Genomic DNA, 20,951 nt, shown 5'->3' with positions numbered 1-20,951 from the left:
TGCATAGTCTATGCCCAAGAGGAAATTCCCAATGATACTGCTGAAAATGTAATTTAGGAGTTAGTAATAGTATTTGGCCCTTTATTAATTTCACTGTGTCATTTTAAACACGTGATTTCTATGTCATCCGAAAATGAGATAGTACAAATTTCCGGAGTTATAATGGATTACGTGTGCTGCTGAAATTTCAAATGCTTAAAATATCAATTCATTATTAAACTCTAGAATATTGATTGCTAATATATGTAATTATATAAATATACAAAGTGTAGGTCAGTGTACGTCCACATTTGTTTAGCTGATTTTAAGGTAGAGTATAGCAGAGCCTGGATAGCTCAGTCGGTAGAGCATCAGACTTTTAATCTGAGGGTCCAGGGTTCAAGTCCCTGTTCAGGCGGTTGTTTCCTTTAAAGAAAAAGTACTCTAATTGTATGCTCTTTTTGTGGACCCCTGCATGACAAATAAGATATTCCATTACTAAAATTGCAAAAACGTCTTTCATGGAGTTGTGAAATACACATCTGTCTCACATATTATGTGCCATTTGACTAAACTTAAGTCGTACGTAGATTTACCAATGGTATCATGTAGTCTGAGACGGTGAATATCATTTCACCAATTCAATATTCAAAATATAGCCATGGTTATAGTATCAAATGAACTTTATAAAGCTGATCAACAGCTAATAGCTCATTATTTCATTTCAGAACATCTCTGCACCTCATTATAGCAGATTGGCTCTGTGGCGCAATGGATAGCGCATTGGACTTCTAGGTGAATGTAAAAAAGATATTCAAAGGTTGTTGGTTCGAATCCCACCAGAGTCAGTTTTATCCCTGTTATCCTGTTATCCCAAGTACCAATTCATTATTATATTCTCTGTATTTAGTACTAATACCGGCAACCATCTTAACCCCTTGCGTGCTGATGACAGAACGGTTCCGTCATCAGCTACGGGTGAGCTGTGCTAATGACGAAACCGTTCCGTCATGACTCCGCCCGCGCAAGGCGGAGTCAGCACAGGCGGAAAATACGCCCCGCACGCAAGGGGTTAAAAAACGTAGTGATAGTTGGGACACTTCCTAATGTTGATAATGTCATTTTGTGGGGTGCTGCCTCAGAGCCTGGATAGCTCAGTCGGTAGAGCATCAGACTTTTAATCTGAGGGCCCAGGGTTCAAGTCCCTGTTCAGGCGGCTTGGTTAAAGAAAATGTATATCAATTGCATACTCTTTTCAGGATCCAATGAATGGGAATTCCAATTACAGATGGTTCAAAAAAGTCTTGATCGAGTCCTTACATACCCATCTGTGCTCTACTTTCTTTGACAAGGGTTAAGAAGACTTACCCAAACTGTATCATGTAGTTTGACATGTTGATTATCTTTTATCCAATTCAATGTTCAAAATGTAAGCTAGTGTCCGATTAATTTGATAAAGTTGGTCAACAACTTATAGGTCATCTTTTTATTTGTGAATCTCTGATCACCTTGTTGAATCAGGTCGGATCTCTGGTGCAATGGATTGCGGCTTGGAGTCCTAGGCGAATGTAGCAAAAGCATTCAAACGCTAAGGGTTCGAACACCAACTGGGTCAATTGTATCCCTCCTCTATTTTATAACTAATTGAAACAGTAACCAGCAATCCTGCTTCTCCATCACCAGAAACATTTACCAAAATGGCAGTGAAAGAAAGTCTACTTAAACAGAGACTGTTTGCTTTGAAAATGTTGCATAGTCTATGCCCAAGAGGAAATTCCCAATGATACTGCTGAAAATGTAATTTAGGAGTTAGTAATAGTATTTGGCCCTTTATTAATTTCACTGTGTCATTTTAAACACGTGATTTCTATGTCATCCGAAAATGAGATAGTACAAATTTCCGGAGTTATAATGGATTACGTGTGCTGCTGAAATTTCAAATGCTTATAATATCAATTCATTATTAAACTCTAGAATATTGATTGCTAATATATGTAATTATATAAATATACAAAGTGTAGGTCAGTGTACGTCCACATTTGTTTAGCTGATTTTAAGGTAGAGTATAGCAGAGCCTGGATAGCTCAGTCGGTAGAGCATCAGACTTTTAATCTGAGGGTCCAGGGTTCAAGTCCCTGTTCAGGCGGTTGTTTCCTTTAAAGAAAAAGTACTCTAATTGTATGCTCTTTTTGTGGACCCCTGCATGACAAATAAGATATTCCATTACTAAAATTGCAAAAACGTCTTTCATGGAGTTGTGAAATACACATCTGTCTCACATATTATGTGCCATTTGACTAAACTTAAGTCGTACGTAGATTTACCAATGGTATCATGTAGTCTGAGACGGTGAATATCATTTCACCAATTCAATATTCAAAATATAGCCATGGTTATAGTATCAAATGAACTTTATAAAGCTGATCAACAGCTAATAGCTCATTATTTCATTTCAGAACATCTCTGCACCTCATTATAGCAGATTGGCTCTGTGGCGCAATGGATAGCGCATTGGACTTCTAGGTGAATGTAAAAAAGATATTCAAAGGTTGTTGGTTCGAATCCCACCAGAGTCAGTTTTATCCCTGTTATCCTGTTATCCCAAGTACCAATTCATTATTATATTCTCTGTATTTAGTACTAATACCGGCAACCATCTTAACCCCTTGCGTGCTGATGACAGAACGGTTCCGTCATCAGCTACGGGTGAGCTGTGCTGATGACGAAACCGTTCCGTCATGACTCCGCCCGCGCAAGGCGGAGTCAGCACAGGCGGAAAATACGCCCCGCACGCAAGGGGTTAAAAAACGTAGTGATAGTTGGGACACTTCCTAATGTTGATAATGTCATTTTGTGGGGTGCTGCCTCAGAGCCTGGATAGCTCAGTCGGTAGAGCATCAGACTTTTAATCTGAGGGCCCAGGGTTCAAGTCCCTGTTCAGGCGGCTTGGTTAAAGAAAATGTATATCAATTGCATACTCTTTTCAGGATCCAATGAATGGGAATTCCAATTACAGATGGTTCAAAAAAGTCTTGATCGAGTCCTTACATACCCATCTGTGCTCTACTTTCTTTGACAAGGGTTAAGAAGACTTACCCAAACTGTATCATGTAGTTTGACATGTTGATTATCTTTTATCCAATTCAATGTTCAAAATGTAAGCTAGTGTCCGATTAATTTGATAAAGTTGGTCAACAACTTATAGGTCATCTTTTTATTTGTGAATCTCTGATCACCTTGTTGAATCAGGTCGGATCTCTGGTGCAATGGATTGCGGCTTGGAGTCCTAGGCGAATGTAGCAAAAGCATTCAAACGCTAAGGGTTCGAACACCAACTGGGTCAATTTTATCCCTCCTCTATTTTATAACTAATTGAAACAGTAACCAGCAATCCTGCTTCTCCATCACCAGAAACATTTACCAAAATGGCAGTGAAAGAAAGTCTACTTAAACAGAGACTGTTTGCTTTGAAAATGTTGCATAGTCTATGCCCAAGAGGAAATTCCCAATGATACTGCTGAAAATGTAATTTAGGAGTTAGTAATAGTATTTGGCCCTTTATTAATTTCACTGTGTCATTTTAAACACGTGATTTCTATGTCATCCGAAAATGAGATAGTACAAATTTCCGGAGTTATAATGGATTACGTGTGCTGCTGAAATTTCAAATGCTTATAATATCAATTCATTATTAAACTCTAGAATATTGATTGCTAATATATGTAATTATATAAATATACAAAGTGTAGGTCAGTGTACGTCCACATTTGTTTAGCTGATTTTAAGGTAGAGTATAGCAGAGCCTGGATAGCTCAGTCGGTAGAGCATCAGACTTTTAATCTGAGGGTCCAGGGTTCAAGTCCCTGTTCAGGCGGTTGTTTCCTTTAAAGAAAAAGTACTCTAATTGTATGCTCTTTTTGTGGACCCCTGCATGACAAATAAGATATTCCATTACTAAAATTGCAAAAACGTCTTTCATGGAGTTGTGAAATACACATCTGTCTCACATATTATGTGCCATTTGACTAAACTTAAGTTGTACGTAGATTTACCAATGGTATCATGTAGTCTGAGACGGTGAATATCATTTCACCAATTCAATATTCAAAATATAGCCATGGTTATAGTATCAAATGAACTTTATAAAGCTGATCAACAGCTAATAGCTCATTATTTCATTTCAGAACATCTCTGCACCTCATTATAGCAGATTGGCTCTGTGGCGCAATGGATAGCGCATTTGACTTCTAGGTGAATGTAAAAAAGATATTCAAAGGTTGTGGGTTCAAATCCCACCAGAGTCAGTTTTATCCCTGTTATCCTGTTATCCCAGGTACCAATTCATTATTATATTCTCTGTATTTAGTACTAATACCGGCAACCATCTTAACCCCTTGCGTGCTGATGACAGAACGGTTCCGTCATCAGCTACGGGTGAGCTGTGCTGATGACGAAACCGTTCAGTCATGACTCCGCCCGCGCAAGGCGGAGTCAGCACAGGCGGAAAATACGCCCCGCACGCAAGGGGTTAAAAAACGTAGTGATAGTTGGGACACTTCCTAATGTTGATAATGTCATTTTGTGGGGTGCTGCCTCAGAGCCTGGATAGCTCAGTCGGTAGAGCATCAGACTTTTAATCTGAGGGCCCAGGGTTCAAGTCCCTGTTCAGGCGGCTTGGTTAAAGAAAATGTATATCAATTGCATACTCTTTTCAGGATCCAATGAATGGGAATTCCAATTACAGATGGTTCAAAAAAGTCTTGATCGAGTCCTTACATACCCATCTGTGCTCTACTTTCTTTGACAAGGGTTAAGAAGACTTACCCAAACTGTATCATGTAGTTTGACATGTTGATTATCTTTTATCCAATTCAATGTTCAAAATGTAAGCTAGTGTCCGATTAATTTGATAAAGTTGGTCAACAACTTATAGGTCATCTTTTTATTTGTGAATCTCTGATCACCTTGTTGAATCAGGTCGGATCTCTGGTGCAATGGATTGCGGCTTGGAGTCCTAGGCGAATGTAGCAAAAGCATTCAAACGCTAAGGGTTCGAACACCAACTGGGTCAATTTTATCCCTCCTCTATTTTATAACTAATTGAAACAGTAACCAGCAATCCTGCTTCTCCATCACCAGAAACATTTACCAAAATGGCAGTGAAAGAAAGTCTACTTAAACAGAGACTGTTTGCTTTGAAAATGTTGCATAGTCTATGCCCAAGAGGAAATTCCCAATGATACTGCTGAAAATGTAATTTAGGAGTTAGTAATAGTATTTGGCCCTTTATTAATTTCACTGTGTCATTTTAAACACGTGATTTCTATGTCATCCGAAAATGAGATAGTACAAATTTCCGGAGTTATAATGGATTACGTGTGCTGCTGAAATTTCAAATGCTTATAATATCAATTCATTATTAAACTCTAGAATATTGATTGCTAATATATGTAATTATATAAATATACAAAGTGTAGGTCAGTGTACGTCCACATTTGTTTAGCTGATTTTAAGGTAGAGTATAGCAGAGCCTGGATAGCTCAGTCGGTAGAGCATCAGACTTTTAATCTGAGGGTCCAGGGTTCAAGTCCCTGTTCAGGCGGTTGTTTCCTTTAAAGAAAAAGTACTCTAATTGTATGCTCTTTTTGTGGACCCCTGCATGACGAATAAGATATTCCATTACTAAAATTGCAAAAACGTCTTTCATGGAGTTGTGAAATACACATCTGTCTCACATATTATGTGCCATTTGACTAAACTTAAGTCGTACGTAGATTTACCAATGGTATCATGTAGTCTGAGACGGTGAATATCATTTCACCAATTCAATATTCAAAATATAGCCATGGTTATAGTATCAAATGAACTTTATAAAGCTGATCAACAGCTAATAGCTCATTATTTCATTTCAGAACATCTCTGCACCTCATTATAGCAGATTGGCTCTGTGGCGCAATGGATAGCGCATTGGACTTCTAGGTGAATGTAAAAAAGATATTCAAAGGTTGTTGGTTCGAATCCCACCAGAGTCAGTTTTATCCCTGTTATCCTGTTATCCCAAGTACCAATTCATTATTATATTCTCTGTATTTAGTACTAATACCGGCAACCATCTTAACCCCTTGCGTGCTGATGACAGAACGGTTCCGTCATCAGCTACGGGTGAGCTGTGCTGATGACGAAACCGTTCCGTCATGACTCCGCCCGCGCAAGGCGGAGTCAGCACAGGCGGAAAATACGCCCCGCACGCAAGGGGTTAAAAAACGTAGTGATAGTTGGGACACTTCCTAATGTTGATAATGTCATTTTGTGGGGTGCTGCCTCAGAGCCTGGATAGCTCAGTCGGTAGAGCATCAGACTTTTAATCTGAGGGCCCAGGGTTCAAGTCCCTGTTCAGGCGGCTTGGTTAAAGAAAATGTATATCAATTGCATACTCTTTTCAGGATCCAATGAATGGGAATTCCAATTACAGATGGTTCAAAAAAGTCTTGATCGAGTCCTTACATACCCATCTGTGCTCTACTTTCTTTGACAAGGGTTAAGAAGACTTACCCAAACTGTATCATGTAGTTTGACATGTTGATTATCTTTTATCCAATTCAATGTTCAAAATGTAAGCTAGTGTCCGATTAATTTGATAAAGTTGGTCAACAACTTATAGGTCATCTTTTTATTTGTGAATCTCTGATCACCTTGTTGAATCAGGTCGGATCTCTGGTGCAATGGATTGCGGCTTGGAGTCCTAGGCGAATGTAGCAAAAGCATTCAAACGCTAAGGGTTCGAACACCAACTGGGTCAATTTTATCCCTCCTCTATTTTATAACTAATTGAAACAGTAACCAGCAATCCTGCTTCTCCATCACCAGAAACATTTACCAAAATGGCAGTGAAAGAAAGTCTACTTAAACAGAGACTGTTTGCTTTGAAAATGTTGCATAGTCTATGCCCAAGAGGAAATTCCCAATGATACTGCTGAAAATGTAATTTAGGAGTTAGTAATAGTATTTGGCCCTTTATTAATTTCACTGTGTCATTTTAAACACGTGATTTCTATGTCATCCGAAAATGAGATAGTACAAATTTCCGGAGTTATAATGGATTACGTGTGCTGCTGAAATTTCAAATGCTTATAATATCAATTCATTATTAAACTCTAGAATATTGATTGCTAATATATGTAATTATATAAATATACAAAGTGTAGGTCAGTGTACGTCCACATTTGTTTAGCTGATTTTAAGGTAGAGTATAGCAGAGCCTGGATAGCTCAGTCGGTAGAGCATCAGACTTTTAATCTGAGGGTCCAGGGTTCAAGTCCCTGTTCAGGCGGTTGTTTCCTTTAAAGAAAAAGTACTCTAATTGTATGCTCTTTTTGTGGACCCCTGCATGACAAATAAGATATTCCATTACTAAAATTGCAAAAACGTCTTTCATGGAGTTGTGAAATACACATCTGTCTCACATATTATGTGCCATTTGACTAAACTTAAGTCGTACGTAGATTTACCAATGGTATCATGTAGTCTGAGACGGTGAATATCATTTCACCAATTCAATATTCAAAATATAGCCATGGTTATAGTATCAAATGAACTTTATAAAGCTGATCAACAGCTAATAGCTCATTATTTCATTTCAGAACATCTCTGCACCTCATTATAGCAGATTGGCTCTGTGGCGCAATGGATAGCGCATTGGACTTCTAGGTGAATGTAAAAAAGATATTCAAAGGTTGTTGGTTCGAATCCCACCAGAGTCAGTTTTATCCCTGTTATCCTGTTATCCCAAGTACCAATTCATTATTATATTCTCTGTATTTAGTACTAATACCGGCAACCATCTTAACCCCTTGCGTGCTGATGACAGAACGGTTCCGTCATCAGCTACGGGTGAGCTGTGCTGATGACGAAACCGTTCCGTCATGACTCCGCCCGCGCAAGGCGGAGTCAGCACAGGCGGAAAATACGCCCCGCACGCAAGGGGTTAAAAAACGTAGTGATAGTTGGGACACTTCCTAATGTTGATAATGTCATTTTGTGGGGTGCTGCCTCAGAGCCTGGATAGCTCAGTCGGTAGAGCATCAGACTTTTAATCTGAGGGCCCAGGGTTCAAGTCCCTGTTCAGGCGGCTTGGTTAAAGAAAATGTATATCAATTGCATACTCTTTTCAGGATCCAATGAATGGGAATTCCAATTACAGATGGTTCAAAAAAGTCTTGATCGAGTCCTTACATACCCATCTGTGCTCTACTTTCTTTGACAAGGGTTAAGAAGACTTACCCAAACTGTATCATGTAGTTTGACATGTTGATTATCTTTTATCCAATTCAATGTTCAAAATGTAAGCTAGTGTCCGATTAATTTGATAAAGTTGGTCAACAACTTATAGGTCATCTTTTTATTTGTGAATCTCTGATCACCTTGTTGAATCAGGTCGGATCTCTGGTGCAATGGATTGCGGCTTGGAGTCCTAGGCGAATGTAGCAAAAGCATTCAAACGCTAAGGGTTCGAACACCAACTGGGTCAATTTTATCCCTCCTCTATTTTATAACTAATTGAAACAGTAACCAGCAATCCTGCTTCTCCATCACCAGAAACATTTACCAAAATGGCAGTGAAAGAAAGTCTACTTAAACAGAGACTGTTTGCTTTGAAAATGTTGCATAGTCTATGCCCAAGAGGAAATTCCCAATGATACTGCTGAAAATGTAATTTAGGAGTTAGTAATAGTATTTGGCCCTTTATTAATTTCACTGTGTCATTTTAAACACGTGATTTCTATGTCATCCGAAAATGAGATAGTACAAATTTCCGGAGTTATAATGGATTACGTGTGCTGCTGAAATTTCAAATGCTTATAATATCAATTCATTATTAAACTCTAGAATATTGATTGCTAATATATGTAATTATATAAATATACAAAGTGTAGGTCAGTGTACGTCCACATTTGTTTAGCTGATTTTAAGGTAGAGTATAGCAGAGCCTGGATAGCTCAGTCGGTAGAGCATCAGACTTTTAATCTGAGGGTCCAGGGTTCAAGTCCCTGTTCAGGCGGTTGTTTCCTTTAAAGAAAAAGTACTCTAATTGTATGCTCTTTTTGTGGACCCCTGCATGACAAATAAGATATTCCATTACTAAAATTGCAAAAACGTCTTTCATGGAGTTGTGAAATACACATCTGTCTCACATATTATGTGCCATTTGACTAAACTTAAGTCGTACGTAGATTTACCAATGGTATCATGTAGTCTGAGACGGTGAATATCATTTCACCAATTCAATATTCAAAATATAGCCATGGTTATAGTATCAAATGAACTTTATAAAGCTGATCAACAGCTAATAGCTCATTATTTCATTTCAGAACATCTCTGCACCTCATTATAGCAGATTGGCTCTGTGGCGCAATGGATAGCGCATTGGACTTCTAGGTGAATGTAAAAAAGATATTCAAAGGTTGTTGGTTCGAATCCCACCAGAGTCAGTTTTATCCCTGTTATCCTGTTATCCCAAGTACCAATTCATTATTATATTCTCTGTATTTAGTACTAATACCGGCAACCATCTTAACCCCTTGCGTGCTGATGACAGAACGGTTCCGTCATCAGCTACGGGTGAGCTGTGCTGATGACGAAACCGTTCCGTCATGACTCCGCCCGCGCAAGGCGGAGTCAGCACAGGCGGAAAATACGCCCCGCACGCAAGGGGTTAAAAAACGTAGTGATAGTTGGGACACTTCCTAATGTTGATAATGTCATTTTGTGGGGTGCTGCCTCAGAGCCTGGATAGCTCAGTCGGTAGAGCATCAGACTTTTAATCTGAGGGCCCAGGGTTCAAGTCCCTGTTCAGGCGGCTTGGTTAAAGAAAATGTATATCAATTGCATACTCTTTTCAGGATCCAATGAATGGGAATTCCAATTACAGATGGTTCAAAAAAGTCTTGATCGAGTCCTTACATACCCATCTGTGCTCTACTTTCTTTGACAAGGGTTAAGAAGACTTACCCAAACTGTATCATGTAGTTTGACATGTTGATTATCTTTTATCCAATTCAATGTTCAAAATGTAAGCTAGTGTCCGATTAATTTGATAAAGTTGGTCAACAACTTATAGGTCATCTTTTTATTTGTGAATCTCTGATCACCTTGTTGAATCAGGTCGGATCTCTGGTGCAATGGATTGCGGCTTGGAGTCCTAGGCGAATGTAGCAAAAGCATTCAAACGCTAAGGGTTCGAACACCAACTGGGTCAATTTTATCCCTCCTCTATTTTATAACTAATTGAAACAGTAACCAGCAATCCTGCTTCTCCATCACCAGAAACATTTACCAAAATGGCAGTGAAAGAAAGTCTACTTAAACAGAGACTGTTTGCTTTGAAAATGTTGCATAGTCTATGCCCAAGAGGAAATTCCCAATGATACTGCTGAAAATGTAATTTAGGAGTTAGTAATAGTATTTGGCCCTTTATTAATTTCACTGTGTCATTTTAAACACGTGATTTCTATGTCATCCGAAAATGAGATAGTACAAATTTCCGGAGTTATAATGGATTACGTGTGCTGCTGAAATTTCAAATGCTTATAATATCAATTCATTATTAAACTCTAGAATATTGATTGCTAATATATGTAATTATATAAATATACAAAGTGTAGGTCAGTGTACGTCCACATTTGTTTAGCTGATTTTAAGGTAGAGTATAGCAGAGCCTGGATAGCTCAGTCGGTAGAGCATCAGACTTTTAATCTGAGGGTCCAGGGTTCAAGTCCCTGTTCAGGCGGTTGTTTCCTTTAAAGAAAAAGTACTCTAATTGTATGCTCTTTGTGTGGACCCCTGCATGACAAATAAGATATTCCATTACTAAAATTGCAAAAACGTCTTTCATGGAGTTGTGAAATACACATCTGTCTCACATATTATGTGCCATTTGACTAAACTTAAGTCGTACGTAGATTTACCAATGGTATCATGTAGTCTGAGACGGTGAATATCATTTCACCAATTCAATATTCAAAATATAGCCATGGTTATAGTATCAAATGAACTTTATAAAGCTGATCAACAGCTAATAGCTCATTATTTCATTTCAGAACATCTCTGCACCTCATTATAGCAGATTGGCTCTGTGGCGCAATGGATAGCGCATTGGACTTCTAGGTGAATGTAAAAAAGATATTCAAAGGTTGTTGGTTCGAATCCCACCAGAGTCAGTTTTATCCCTGTTATCCTGTTATCCCAAGTACCAATTCATTATTATATTCTCTGTATTTAGTACTAATACCGGCAACCATCTTAACCCCTTGCGTGCTGATGACAGAACGGTTCCGTCATCAGCTACGGGTGAGCTGTGCTGATGACGAAACCGTTCCGTCATGACTCCGCCCGCGCAAGGCGGAGTCAGCACAGGCGGAAAATACGCCCCGCACGCAAGGGGTTAAAAAACGTAGTGATAGTTGGGACACTTCCTAATGTTGATAATGTCATTTTGTGGGGTGCTGCCTCAGAGCCTGGATAGCTCAGTCGGTAGAGCATCAGACTTTTAATCTGAGGGCCCAGGGTTCAAGTCCCTGTTCAGGCGGCTTGGTTAAAGAAAATGTATATCAATTGCATACTCTTTTCAGGATCCAATGAATGGGAATTCCAATTACAGATGGTTCAAAAAAGTCTTGATCGAGTCCTTACATACCCATCTGTGCTCTACTTTCTTTGACAAGGGTTAAGAAGACTTACCCAAACTGTATCATGTAGTTTGACATGTTGATTATCTTTTATCCAATTCAATGTTCAAAATGTAAGCTAGTGTCCGATTAATTTGATAAAGTTGGTCAACAACTTATAGGTCATCTTTTTATTTGTGAATCTCTGATCACCTTGTTGAATCAGGTCGGATCTCTGGTGCAATGGATTGCGGCTTGGAGTCCTAGGCGAATGTAGCAAAAGCATTCAAACGCTAAGGGTTCGAACACCAACTGGGTCAATTTTATCCCTCCTCTATTTTATAACTAATTGAAACAGTAACCAGCAATCCTGCTTCTCCATCACCAGAAACATTTACCAAAATGGCAGTGAAAGAAAGTCTACTTAAACAGAGACTGTTTGCTTTGAAAATGTTGCATAGTCTATGCCCAAGAGGAAATTCCCAATGATACTGCTGAAAATGTAATTTAGGAGTTAGTAATAGTATTTGGCCCTTTATTAATTTCACTGTGTCATTTTAAACACGTGATTTCTATGTCATCCGAAAATGAGATAGTACAAATTTCCGGAGTTATAATGGATTACGTGTGCTGCTGAAATTTCAAATGCTTATAATATCAATTCATTATTAAACTCTAGAATATTGATTGCTAATATATGTAATTATATAAATATACAAAGTGTAGGTCAGTGTACGTCCACATTTGTTTAGCTGATTTTAAGGTAGAGTATAGCAGAGCCTGGATAGCTCAGTCGGTAGAGCATCAGACTTTTAATCTGAGGGTCCAGGGTTCAAGTCCCTGTTCAGGCGGTTGTTTCCTTTAAAGAAAAAGTACTCTAATTGTATGCTCTTTTTGTGGACCCCTGCATGACAAATAAGATATTCCATTACTAAAATTGCAAAAACGTCTTTCATGGAGTTGTGAAATACACATCTGTCTCACATATTATGTGCCATTTGACTAAACTTAAGTCGTACGTAGATTTACCAATGGTATCATGTAGTCTGAGACGGTGAATATCATTTCACCAATTCAATATTCAAAATATAGCCATGGTTATAGTATCAAATGAACTTTATAAAGCTGATCAACAGCTAATAGCTCATTATTTCATTTCAGAACATCTCTGCACCTCATTATAGCAGATTGGCTCTGTGGCGCAATGGATAGCGCATTGGACTTCTAGGTGAATGTAAAAAAGATATTCAAAGGTTGTTGGTTCGAATCCCACCAGAGTCAGTTTTATCCCTGTTATCCTGTTATCCCAAGTACCAATTCATTATTATATTCTCTGTATTTAGTACTAATACCGGCAACCATCTTAACCCCTTGCGTGCTGATGACAGAACGGTTCCGTCATCAGCTACGGGTGAGCTGTGCTGATGACGAAACCGTTCCGTCATGACTCCGCCCGCGCAAGGCGGAGTCAGCACAGGCGGAAAATACGCCCCGCACGCAAGGGGTTAAAAAACGTAGTGATAGTTGGGACACTTCCTAATGTTGATAATGTAATTTTGTGGGGTGCTGCCTCAGAGCCTGGATAGCTCAGTCGGTAGAGCATCAGACTTTTAATCTGAGGGCCCAGGGTTCAAGTCCCTGTTCAGGCGGCTTGGTTAAAGAAAATGTATATCAATTGCATACTCTTTTCAGGATCCAATGAATGGGAATTCCAATTACAGATGGTTCAAAAAAGTCTTGATCGAGTCCTTACATACCCATCTGTGCTCTACTTTCTTTGACAAGGGTTAAGAAGACTTACCCAAACTGTATCATGTAGTTTGACATGTTGATTATCTTTTATCCAATTCAATGTTCAAAATGTAAGCTAGTGTCCGATTAATTTGATAAAGTTGGTCAACAACTTATAGGTCATCTTTTTATTTGTGAATCTCTGATCACCTTGTTGAATCAGGTCGGATCTCTGGTGCAATGGATTGCGGCTTGGAGTCCTAGGCGAATGTAGCAAAAGCATTCAAACGCTAAGGGTTCGAACACCAACTGGGTCAATTTTATCCCTCCTCTATTTTATAACTAATTGAAACAGTAACCAGCAATCCTGCTTCTCCATCACCAGAAACATTTACCAAAATGGCAGTGAAAGAAAGTCTACTTAAACAGAGACTGTTTGCTTTGAAAATGTTGCATAGTCTATGCCCAAGAGGAAATTCCCAATGATACTGCTGAAAATGTAATTTAGGAGTTAGTAATAGTATTTGGCCCTTTATTAATTTCACTGTGTCATTTTAAACACGTGATTTCTATGTCATCCGAAAATGAGATAGTACAAATTTCCGGAGTTATAATGGATTACGTGTGCTGCTGAAATTTCAAATGCTTATAATATCAATTCATTATTAAACTCTAGAATATTGATTGCTAATATATGTAATTATATAAATATACAAAGTGTAGGTCAGTGTACGTCCACATTTGTTTAGCTGATTTTAAGGTAGAGTATAGCAGAGCCTGGATAGCTCAGTCGGTAGAGCATCAGACTTTTAATCTGAGGGTCCAGGGTTCAAGTCCCTGTTCAGGCGGTTGTTTCCTTTAAAGAAAAAGTACTCTAATTGTATGCTCTTTTTGTGGACCCCTGCATGACAAATAAGATATTCCATTACTAAAATTGCAAAAACGTCTTTCATGGAGTTGTGAAATACACATCTGTCTCACATATTATGTGCCATTTGACTAAACTTAAGTCGTACGTAGATTTACCAATGGTATCATGTAGTCTGAGACGGTGAATATCATTTCACCAATTCAATATTCAAAATATAGCCATGGTTATAGTATCAAATGAACTTTATAAAGCTGATCAACAGCTAATAGCTCATTATTTCATTTCAGAACATCTCTGCACCTCATTATAGCAGATTGGCTCTGTGGCGCAATGGATAGCGCATTGGACTTCTAGGTGAATGTAAAAAAGATATTCAAAGGTTGTTGGTTCGAATCCCACCAGAGTCAGTTTTATCCCTGTTATCCTGTTATCCCAAGTACCAATTCATTATTATATTCTCTGTATTTAGTACTAATACCGGCAACCATCTTAACCCCTTGCGTGCTGATGACAGAACGGTTCCGTCATCAGCTACGGGTGAGCTGTGCTGTGCTGTGCTCTACTTTCTTTGACAAGGGTTAAGAAGACTTACCCAAACTGTATCATGTAGTTTGACATGTTGATTATCTTTTATCCAATTCAATGTTCAAAATGTAAGCTAGTGTCCGATTAATTTGATAAAGTTGGTCAACAACTTATAGGTCATCTTTTTATTTGTGAATCTCTGATCACCTTGTTGAATCAGGTCGGATCTCTGGTGCAATGGATTGCGGCTTGGAGTCCTAGGCGAATGTAGCAAAAGCATTCAAACGCTAAGGGTTCGAACACCAACTGGGTCAATTTTATCCCTCCTCTATTTTATAACTAATTGAAACAGTAACCAGCAATCCTGCTTCTCCATCACCAGAAACATTTACCAAAATGGCAGTGAAAGAAAGTCTACTTAAACAGAGACTGTTTGCTTTGAAAATGTTGCATAGTCTATGCCCAAGAGGAAATTCCCAATGATACTGCTGAAAATGTAATTTAGGAGTTAGTAATAGTATTTGGCCCTTTATTAATTTCACAGTGTCATTTTAAACACGTGATTTCTATGTCATCCGAAAATGAGATAGTACAAATTTCCGGAGTTATAATGGATTACGTGTGCTGCTGAAATTTCAAATGCTTATAATATCAATTCATTATTAAACTCTAGAATATTGATTGCTAATATATGTAATTATATAAATATACAAAGTGTAGGTCAGTGTACGTCCACATTTGTTTAGCTGATTTTAAGGTAGAGTATAGCAGAGCCTGGATAGCTCAGTCGGTAGAGCATCAGACTTTTAATCTGAGGGTCCAGGGTTCAAGTCCCTGTTCAGGCGGTTGTTTCCTTTAAAGAAAAAGTACTCTAATTGTATGCTCTTTTTGTGGACCCCTGCATGACGAATAAGATATTCCATTACTAAAATTGCAAAAACGTCTTACATGGAGTTGTGAAATACACATCTGTCTCACATATTATGTGCCATTTGACTAAACTTAAGTCGTACGTAGATTTACCAATGGTATCATGTAGTCTGAGACGGTGAATATCATTTCACCAATTCAATATTCAAAATATAGCCATGGTTATAGTATCAAATGAACTTTATAAAGCTGATCAACAGCTAATAGCTCATTATTTCATTTCAGAACATCTCTGCACCTCATTATAGCAGATTGGCTCTGTGGCGCAATGGATAGCGCATTCGACTTCTAGGTGAATGTAAAAAAGATATTCAAAGGTTGTGGGTTCAAATCCCACCAGAGTCAGTTTTATCCCTGTTATCCTGTTATCCCAGGTACCAATTCATTATTATATTCTCTGTATTTAGTACTAATACCGGCAACCATCTTAACCCCTTGCGTGCTGATGACAGAACGGTTCCGTCATCAGCTACGGGTGAGCTGTGCTGATGACGAAACCGTTCCGTCATGACTCCGCCCGCGCAAGGCGGAGTCAGCACAGGCGGAAAATACGCCCCGCACGCAAGGGGTTAAAAAACGTAGTGATAGTTGGGACACTTCCTAATGTTGATAATGTCATTTTGTGGGGTGCTGCCTCAGAGCCTGGATAGCTCAGTCGGTAGAGCATCAGACTTTTAATCTGAGGGCCCAGGGTTCAAGTCCCTGTTCAGGCGGCTTGGTTAAAGAAAATGTATATCAATTGCATACTCTTTTCAGGATCCAATGAATGGGAATTCCAATTACAGATGGTTCAAAAAAGTCTTGATCGAGTCCTTACATACCCATCTGTGCTCTACTTTCTTTGACAAGGGTTAAGAAGACTTACCCAAACTGTATCATGTAGTTTGAGACATGTTGATTATCTTTTATCCAATTCAATGTTCAAAATGTAAGCTAGTGTCCGATTAATTTGATAAAGTTGGTCAACAACTTATAGGTCATCTTTTTATTTGTGAATCTCTGATCACCTTGTTGAATCAGGTCGGATCTCTGGTGCAATGGATTGCGGCTTGGAGTCCTAGGCGAATGTAGCAAAAGCATTCAAACGCTAAGGGTTCGAACACCAACTGGGTCAATTTTATCCCTCCTCTATTTTATAACTAATTGAAACAGTAACCAGCAATCCTGCTTCTCCATCACCAGAAACATTTACCAAAATGGCAGTGAAAGAAAGTCTACTTAAACAGAGACTGTTTGCTTTGAAAATGTTCCATAGTCTATGCCCAAGAGGAAATTCCCAATGATACTGCTGAAAATGTAATTTAGGAGTTAGTAATAGTATTTGGCCCTTTATTAATTTCACTGTGTCATTTTAAACACGTGATTTCTATGTCATCCGAAAATGAGATAGTACAAATTTCCGGAGTTATAATGGATTACGTGTGCTGCTGAAATTTCAAATGCTTATAATATCAATTCATTATTAAACTCTAGAATATTGATTGCTAATATATGTAATTATATAAATATACAAAGTGTAGGTCAGTGTACGTCCACATTTGTTTAGCTGATTTTAAGGTAGAGTATAGCAGAGCCTGGATAGCTCAGTCGGTAGAGCATCAGACTTTTAATCTGAGGGTCCAGGGTTCAAGTCCCTGTTCAGGCGGTTGTTTCCTTTAAAGAAAAAGTACTCTAATTGTATGCTCTTTTTGTGGACCCCTGCATGACAAATAAGATATTCCATTACTAAAATTGCAAAAACGTCTTTCATGGAGTTGTGAAATACACATCTGTCTCACATATTATGTGCCATTTGACTAAACTTAAGTCGTACGTAGATTTACCAATGGTATCATGTAGTCTGAGACGGTGAATATCATTTCACCAATTCAATATTCAAAATATAGCCATGGTTATAGTATCAAATGAACTTTATAAAGCTGATCAACAGCTAATAGCTCATTATTTCATTTCAGAACATCTCTGCACCTCATTATAGCAGATTGGCTCTGTGGCGCAATGGATAGCGCATTGGACTTCTAGGTGAATGTAAAAAAGATATTCAAAGGTTGTTGGTTCGAATCCCACCAGAGTCAGTTTTATCCCTGTTATCCTGTTATCCCAAGTACCAATTCATTATTATATTCTCTGTATTTAGTACTAATACCGGCAACCATCTTAACCCCTTGCGTGCTGATGACAGAACGGTTCCGTCATCAGCTACGGGTGAGCTGTGCTGATGACGAAACCGTTCCGTCATGACTCCGCCCGCGCAAGGCGGAGTCAGCACAGGCGGAAAATACGCCCCGCACGCAAGGGGTTAAAAAACGTAGTGATAGTTGGGACACTTCCTAATGTTGATAATGTCATTTTGTGGGGTGCTGCCTCAGAGCCTGGATAGCTCAGTCGGTAGAGCATCAGACTTTTAATCTGAGGGCCCAGGGTTCAAGTCCCTGTTCAGGCGGCTTGGTTAAAGAAAATGTATATCAATTGCATACTCTTTTCAGGATCCAATGAATGGGAATTCCAATTACAGATGGTTCAAAAAAGTCTTGATCGAGTCCTTACATACCCATCTGTGCTCTACTTTCTTTGACAAGGGTTAAGAAGACTTACCCAAACTGTATCATGTAGTTTGACATGTTGATTATCTTTTATCCAATTCAATGTTCAAAATGTAAGCTAGTGTCCGATTAATTTGATAAAGTTGGTCAACAACTTATAGGTCATCTTTTTATTTGTGAATCTCTGATCACCTTGTTGAATCAGGTCGGATCTCTGGTGCAATGGATTGCGGCTTGGAGTCCTAGGCGAATGTAGCAAAAGCATTCAAACGCTAAGGGTTCGAACACCAACTGGGTCAATTTTATCCCTCCTCTATTTTATAACTAATTGAAACAGTAACCAGCAATCCTGCTTCTCCATCACCAGAAACATTTACCAAAATGGCAGTGAAAGAAAGTCTACTTAAACAGAGACTGTTTGCTTTGAAAATGTTGCATAGTCTATGCCCAAGAGGAAATTCCCAATGATACTGCTGAAAATGTAATTTAGGAGTTAGTAATAGTATTTGGCCCTTTATTAATTTCACTGTGTCATTTTAAACACGTGATTTCTATGTCATCCGAAAATGAGATAGTACAAATTTCCGGAGTTATAATGGATTACGTGTGCTGCTGAAATTTCAAATGCTTATAATATCAATTCATTATTAAACTCTAGAATATTGATTGCTAATATATGTAATTATATAAATATACAAAGTGTAGGTCAGTGTACGTCCACATTTGTTTAGCTGATTTTAAGGTAGAGTATAGCAGAGCCTGGATAGCTCAGTCGGTAGAGCATCAGACTTTTAATCTGAGGGTCCAGGGTTCAAGTCCCTGTTCAGGCGGTTGTTTCCTTTAAAGAAAAAGTACTCTAATTGTATGCTCTTTTTGTGGACCCCTGCATGACGAATAAGATATTCCATTACTAAAATTGCAAAAACGTCTTACATGGAGTTGTGAAATACACATCTGTCTCACATATTATGTGCCATTTGACTAAACTTAAGTCGTACGTAGATTTACCAATGGTATCATGTAGTCTGAGACGGTGAATATCATTTCACCAATTCAATATTCAAAATATAGCCATGGTTATAGTATCAAATGAACTTTATAAAGCTGATCAACAGCTAATAGCTCATTATTTCATTTCAGAACATCTCTGCACCTCATTATAGCAGATTGGCTCTGTGGCGCAATGGATAGCGCATTCGACTTCTAGGTGAATGTAAAAAAGATATTCAAAGGTTGTGGGTTCAAATCCCACCAGAGTCAGTTTTATCCCTGTTATCCTGTTATCCCAGGTACCAATTCATTATTATATTCTCTGTATTTAGTACTAATACCGGCAACCATCTTAACCCCTTGCGTGCTGATGACAGAACGGTTCCGTCATCAGCTACGGGTGAGCTGTGCTGATGACGAAACCGTTCCGTCATGACTCCGCCCGCGCAAGGCGGAGTCAGCACAGGCGGAAAATACGCCCCGCACGCAAGGGGTTAAAAAACGTAGTGATAGTTGGGACACTTCCTAATGTTGATAATGTCATTTTGTGGGGTGCTGCCTCAGAGCCTGGATAGCTCAGTCGGTAGAGCATCAGACTTTTAATCTGAGGGCCCAGGGTTCAAGTCCCTGTTCAGGCGGCTTGGTTAAAGAAAATGTATATCAATTGCATACTCTTTTCAGGATCCAATGAATGGGAATTCCAATTACAGATGGTTCAAAAAAGTCTTGATCGAGTCCTTACATACCCATCTGTGCTCTACTTTCTTTGACAAGGGTTAAGAAGACTTACCCAAACTGTATCATGTAGTTTGACATGTTGATTATCTTTTATCCAATTCAATGTTCAAAATGTAAGCTAGTGTCCGATTAATTTGATAAAGTTGGTCAACAACTTATAGGTCATCTTTTTATTTGTGAATCTCTGATCACCTTGTTGAATCAGGTCGGATCTCTGGTGCAATGGATTGCGGCTTGGAGTCCTAGGCGAATGTAGCAAAAGCATTCAAACGCTAAGGGTTCGAACACCAACTGGGTCAATTTTATCCCTCCTCTATTTTATAACTAATTGAAACAGTAACCAGCAATCCTGCTTCTCCATCACCAGAAACATTTACCAAAATGGCAGTGAAAGAAAGTCTACTTAAACAGAGACTGTTTGCTTTGAAAATGTTGCATAGTCTATGCCCAAGAGGAAATTCCCAATGATACTGCTGAAAATGTAATTTAGGAGTTAGTAATAGTATTTGGCCCTTTATTAATTTCACTGTGTCATTTTAAACACGTGATTTCTATGTCATCCGAAAATGAGATAGTACAAATTTCCGGAGTTATAATGGATTACGTGTGCTGCTGAAATTTCAAATGCTTATAATATCAATTCATTATTAAACTCTAGAATATTGATTGCTAATATATGTAATTATATAAATATACAAAGTGTAGGTCAGTGTACGTCCACATTTGTTTAGCTGATTTTAAGGTAGAGTATAGCAGAGCCTGGATAGCTCAGTCGGTAGAGCATCAGACTTTTAATCTGAGGGTCCAGGGTTCAAGTCCCTGTTCAGGCGGTTGTTTCCTTTAAAGAAAAAGTACTCTAATTGTATGCTCTTTTTGTGGACCCCTGCATGACAAATAAGATATTCCATTACTAAAATTGCAAAAACGTCTTTCATGGAGTTGTGAAATACACATCTGTCTCACATATTATGTGCCATTTGA

The 20,951-nt window shown here is 38.5% G+C and overlaps 36 non-coding genes across 36 annotated transcripts; all 36 read left to right on the top strand.

The window, feature by feature from the left end:
- Nucleotides 1–324: 324 nt before the first annotated feature.
- TRNAK-UUU (transfer RNA lysine (anticodon UUU)) lies at nucleotides 325–397 on the top strand. The gene has a single exon. It is a non-coding gene; the product is annotated as a tRNA-Lys (tRNA).
- A 339-nt stretch (nucleotides 398–736) lies between these two features.
- Nucleotides 737–827, top strand: TRNAR-UCU (transfer RNA arginine (anticodon UCU)). Its single transcript is given in 2 exon segments — nucleotides 737–773; nucleotides 792–827. It is a non-coding gene; the product is annotated as a tRNA-Arg (tRNA).
- A 295-nt stretch (nucleotides 828–1,122) lies between these two features.
- TRNAK-UUU (transfer RNA lysine (anticodon UUU)) lies at nucleotides 1,123–1,195 on the top strand. Its single transcript has one exon. It is a non-coding gene; the product is annotated as a tRNA-Lys (tRNA).
- An 857-nt stretch (nucleotides 1,196–2,052) lies between these two features.
- On the top strand, nucleotides 2,053–2,125 carry TRNAK-UUU (transfer RNA lysine (anticodon UUU)). The gene has a single exon. It is a non-coding gene; the product is annotated as a tRNA-Lys (tRNA).
- Nucleotides 2,126–2,464: 339 nt separating this feature from the next.
- Nucleotides 2,465–2,555, top strand: TRNAR-UCU (transfer RNA arginine (anticodon UCU)). The gene is given in 2 exon segments: nucleotides 2,465–2,501; nucleotides 2,520–2,555. It is a non-coding gene; the product is annotated as a tRNA-Arg (tRNA).
- Nucleotides 2,556–2,850: 295 nt separating this feature from the next.
- Nucleotides 2,851–2,923, top strand: TRNAK-UUU (transfer RNA lysine (anticodon UUU)). The gene has a single exon. It is a non-coding gene; the product is annotated as a tRNA-Lys (tRNA).
- An 857-nt stretch (nucleotides 2,924–3,780) lies between these two features.
- Nucleotides 3,781–3,853, top strand: TRNAK-UUU (transfer RNA lysine (anticodon UUU)). Its single transcript has one exon. It is a non-coding gene; the product is annotated as a tRNA-Lys (tRNA).
- A 339-nt stretch (nucleotides 3,854–4,192) lies between these two features.
- On the top strand, nucleotides 4,193–4,283 carry TRNAR-UCU (transfer RNA arginine (anticodon UCU)). Its single transcript is given in 2 exon segments — nucleotides 4,193–4,229; nucleotides 4,249–4,283. It is a non-coding gene; the product is annotated as a tRNA-Arg (tRNA).
- Nucleotides 4,284–4,578: 295 nt separating this feature from the next.
- On the top strand, nucleotides 4,579–4,651 carry TRNAK-UUU (transfer RNA lysine (anticodon UUU)). Its single transcript has one exon. It is a non-coding gene; the product is annotated as a tRNA-Lys (tRNA).
- An 857-nt stretch (nucleotides 4,652–5,508) lies between these two features.
- On the top strand, nucleotides 5,509–5,581 carry TRNAK-UUU (transfer RNA lysine (anticodon UUU)). Its single transcript has one exon. It is a non-coding gene; the product is annotated as a tRNA-Lys (tRNA).
- Nucleotides 5,582–5,920: 339 nt separating this feature from the next.
- Nucleotides 5,921–6,011, top strand: TRNAR-UCU (transfer RNA arginine (anticodon UCU)). The gene is given in 2 exon segments: nucleotides 5,921–5,957; nucleotides 5,976–6,011. It is a non-coding gene; the product is annotated as a tRNA-Arg (tRNA).
- A 295-nt stretch (nucleotides 6,012–6,306) lies between these two features.
- On the top strand, nucleotides 6,307–6,379 carry TRNAK-UUU (transfer RNA lysine (anticodon UUU)). The gene has a single exon. It is a non-coding gene; the product is annotated as a tRNA-Lys (tRNA).
- Nucleotides 6,380–7,236: 857 nt separating this feature from the next.
- On the top strand, nucleotides 7,237–7,309 carry TRNAK-UUU (transfer RNA lysine (anticodon UUU)). The gene has a single exon. It is a non-coding gene; the product is annotated as a tRNA-Lys (tRNA).
- A 339-nt stretch (nucleotides 7,310–7,648) lies between these two features.
- TRNAR-UCU (transfer RNA arginine (anticodon UCU)) lies at nucleotides 7,649–7,739 on the top strand. The gene is given in 2 exon segments: nucleotides 7,649–7,685; nucleotides 7,704–7,739. It is a non-coding gene; the product is annotated as a tRNA-Arg (tRNA).
- A 295-nt stretch (nucleotides 7,740–8,034) lies between these two features.
- Nucleotides 8,035–8,107, top strand: TRNAK-UUU (transfer RNA lysine (anticodon UUU)). The gene has a single exon. It is a non-coding gene; the product is annotated as a tRNA-Lys (tRNA).
- Nucleotides 8,108–8,964: 857 nt separating this feature from the next.
- TRNAK-UUU (transfer RNA lysine (anticodon UUU)) lies at nucleotides 8,965–9,037 on the top strand. Its single transcript has one exon. It is a non-coding gene; the product is annotated as a tRNA-Lys (tRNA).
- A 339-nt stretch (nucleotides 9,038–9,376) lies between these two features.
- TRNAR-UCU (transfer RNA arginine (anticodon UCU)) lies at nucleotides 9,377–9,467 on the top strand. Its single transcript is given in 2 exon segments — nucleotides 9,377–9,413; nucleotides 9,432–9,467. It is a non-coding gene; the product is annotated as a tRNA-Arg (tRNA).
- Nucleotides 9,468–9,762: 295 nt separating this feature from the next.
- On the top strand, nucleotides 9,763–9,835 carry TRNAK-UUU (transfer RNA lysine (anticodon UUU)). The gene has a single exon. It is a non-coding gene; the product is annotated as a tRNA-Lys (tRNA).
- Nucleotides 9,836–10,692: 857 nt separating this feature from the next.
- Nucleotides 10,693–10,765, top strand: TRNAK-UUU (transfer RNA lysine (anticodon UUU)). Its single transcript has one exon. It is a non-coding gene; the product is annotated as a tRNA-Lys (tRNA).
- Nucleotides 10,766–11,104: 339 nt separating this feature from the next.
- TRNAR-UCU (transfer RNA arginine (anticodon UCU)) lies at nucleotides 11,105–11,195 on the top strand. Its single transcript is given in 2 exon segments — nucleotides 11,105–11,141; nucleotides 11,160–11,195. It is a non-coding gene; the product is annotated as a tRNA-Arg (tRNA).
- Nucleotides 11,196–11,490: 295 nt separating this feature from the next.
- On the top strand, nucleotides 11,491–11,563 carry TRNAK-UUU (transfer RNA lysine (anticodon UUU)). The gene has a single exon. It is a non-coding gene; the product is annotated as a tRNA-Lys (tRNA).
- An 857-nt stretch (nucleotides 11,564–12,420) lies between these two features.
- Nucleotides 12,421–12,493, top strand: TRNAK-UUU (transfer RNA lysine (anticodon UUU)). Its single transcript has one exon. It is a non-coding gene; the product is annotated as a tRNA-Lys (tRNA).
- A 339-nt stretch (nucleotides 12,494–12,832) lies between these two features.
- On the top strand, nucleotides 12,833–12,923 carry TRNAR-UCU (transfer RNA arginine (anticodon UCU)). The gene is given in 2 exon segments: nucleotides 12,833–12,869; nucleotides 12,888–12,923. It is a non-coding gene; the product is annotated as a tRNA-Arg (tRNA).
- Nucleotides 12,924–13,218: 295 nt separating this feature from the next.
- Nucleotides 13,219–13,291, top strand: TRNAK-UUU (transfer RNA lysine (anticodon UUU)). The gene has a single exon. It is a non-coding gene; the product is annotated as a tRNA-Lys (tRNA).
- Nucleotides 13,292–14,148: 857 nt separating this feature from the next.
- TRNAK-UUU (transfer RNA lysine (anticodon UUU)) lies at nucleotides 14,149–14,221 on the top strand. Its single transcript has one exon. It is a non-coding gene; the product is annotated as a tRNA-Lys (tRNA).
- A 339-nt stretch (nucleotides 14,222–14,560) lies between these two features.
- Nucleotides 14,561–14,651, top strand: TRNAR-UCU (transfer RNA arginine (anticodon UCU)). The gene is given in 2 exon segments: nucleotides 14,561–14,597; nucleotides 14,616–14,651. It is a non-coding gene; the product is annotated as a tRNA-Arg (tRNA).
- An 890-nt stretch (nucleotides 14,652–15,541) lies between these two features.
- TRNAK-UUU (transfer RNA lysine (anticodon UUU)) lies at nucleotides 15,542–15,614 on the top strand. The gene has a single exon. It is a non-coding gene; the product is annotated as a tRNA-Lys (tRNA).
- A 339-nt stretch (nucleotides 15,615–15,953) lies between these two features.
- TRNAR-UCU (transfer RNA arginine (anticodon UCU)) lies at nucleotides 15,954–16,044 on the top strand. The gene is given in 2 exon segments: nucleotides 15,954–15,990; nucleotides 16,009–16,044. It is a non-coding gene; the product is annotated as a tRNA-Arg (tRNA).
- A 295-nt stretch (nucleotides 16,045–16,339) lies between these two features.
- On the top strand, nucleotides 16,340–16,412 carry TRNAK-UUU (transfer RNA lysine (anticodon UUU)). The gene has a single exon. It is a non-coding gene; the product is annotated as a tRNA-Lys (tRNA).
- Nucleotides 16,413–17,271: 859 nt separating this feature from the next.
- TRNAK-UUU (transfer RNA lysine (anticodon UUU)) lies at nucleotides 17,272–17,344 on the top strand. Its single transcript has one exon. It is a non-coding gene; the product is annotated as a tRNA-Lys (tRNA).
- Nucleotides 17,345–17,683: 339 nt separating this feature from the next.
- TRNAR-UCU (transfer RNA arginine (anticodon UCU)) lies at nucleotides 17,684–17,774 on the top strand. The gene is given in 2 exon segments: nucleotides 17,684–17,720; nucleotides 17,739–17,774. It is a non-coding gene; the product is annotated as a tRNA-Arg (tRNA).
- A 295-nt stretch (nucleotides 17,775–18,069) lies between these two features.
- On the top strand, nucleotides 18,070–18,142 carry TRNAK-UUU (transfer RNA lysine (anticodon UUU)). Its single transcript has one exon. It is a non-coding gene; the product is annotated as a tRNA-Lys (tRNA).
- Nucleotides 18,143–18,999: 857 nt separating this feature from the next.
- TRNAK-UUU (transfer RNA lysine (anticodon UUU)) lies at nucleotides 19,000–19,072 on the top strand. The gene has a single exon. It is a non-coding gene; the product is annotated as a tRNA-Lys (tRNA).
- A 339-nt stretch (nucleotides 19,073–19,411) lies between these two features.
- Nucleotides 19,412–19,502, top strand: TRNAR-UCU (transfer RNA arginine (anticodon UCU)). The gene is given in 2 exon segments: nucleotides 19,412–19,448; nucleotides 19,467–19,502. It is a non-coding gene; the product is annotated as a tRNA-Arg (tRNA).
- Nucleotides 19,503–19,797: 295 nt separating this feature from the next.
- On the top strand, nucleotides 19,798–19,870 carry TRNAK-UUU (transfer RNA lysine (anticodon UUU)). Its single transcript has one exon. It is a non-coding gene; the product is annotated as a tRNA-Lys (tRNA).
- An 857-nt stretch (nucleotides 19,871–20,727) lies between these two features.
- On the top strand, nucleotides 20,728–20,800 carry TRNAK-UUU (transfer RNA lysine (anticodon UUU)). The gene has a single exon. It is a non-coding gene; the product is annotated as a tRNA-Lys (tRNA).
- Nucleotides 20,801–20,951: the final 151 nt, after the last annotated feature.

The sequence above is a fragment of the Lissotriton vulgaris genome, chromosome 1_2 (assembly GCF_964263255.1).
Source record: "Lissotriton vulgaris chromosome 1_2, aLisVul1.2, whole genome shotgun sequence".
NCBI classification, from domain to species: Eukaryota; Metazoa; Chordata; class Amphibia; order Caudata; family Salamandridae; genus Lissotriton; species Lissotriton vulgaris.
This window is presented reverse-complemented; position numbering and strand designations above follow the sequence as displayed.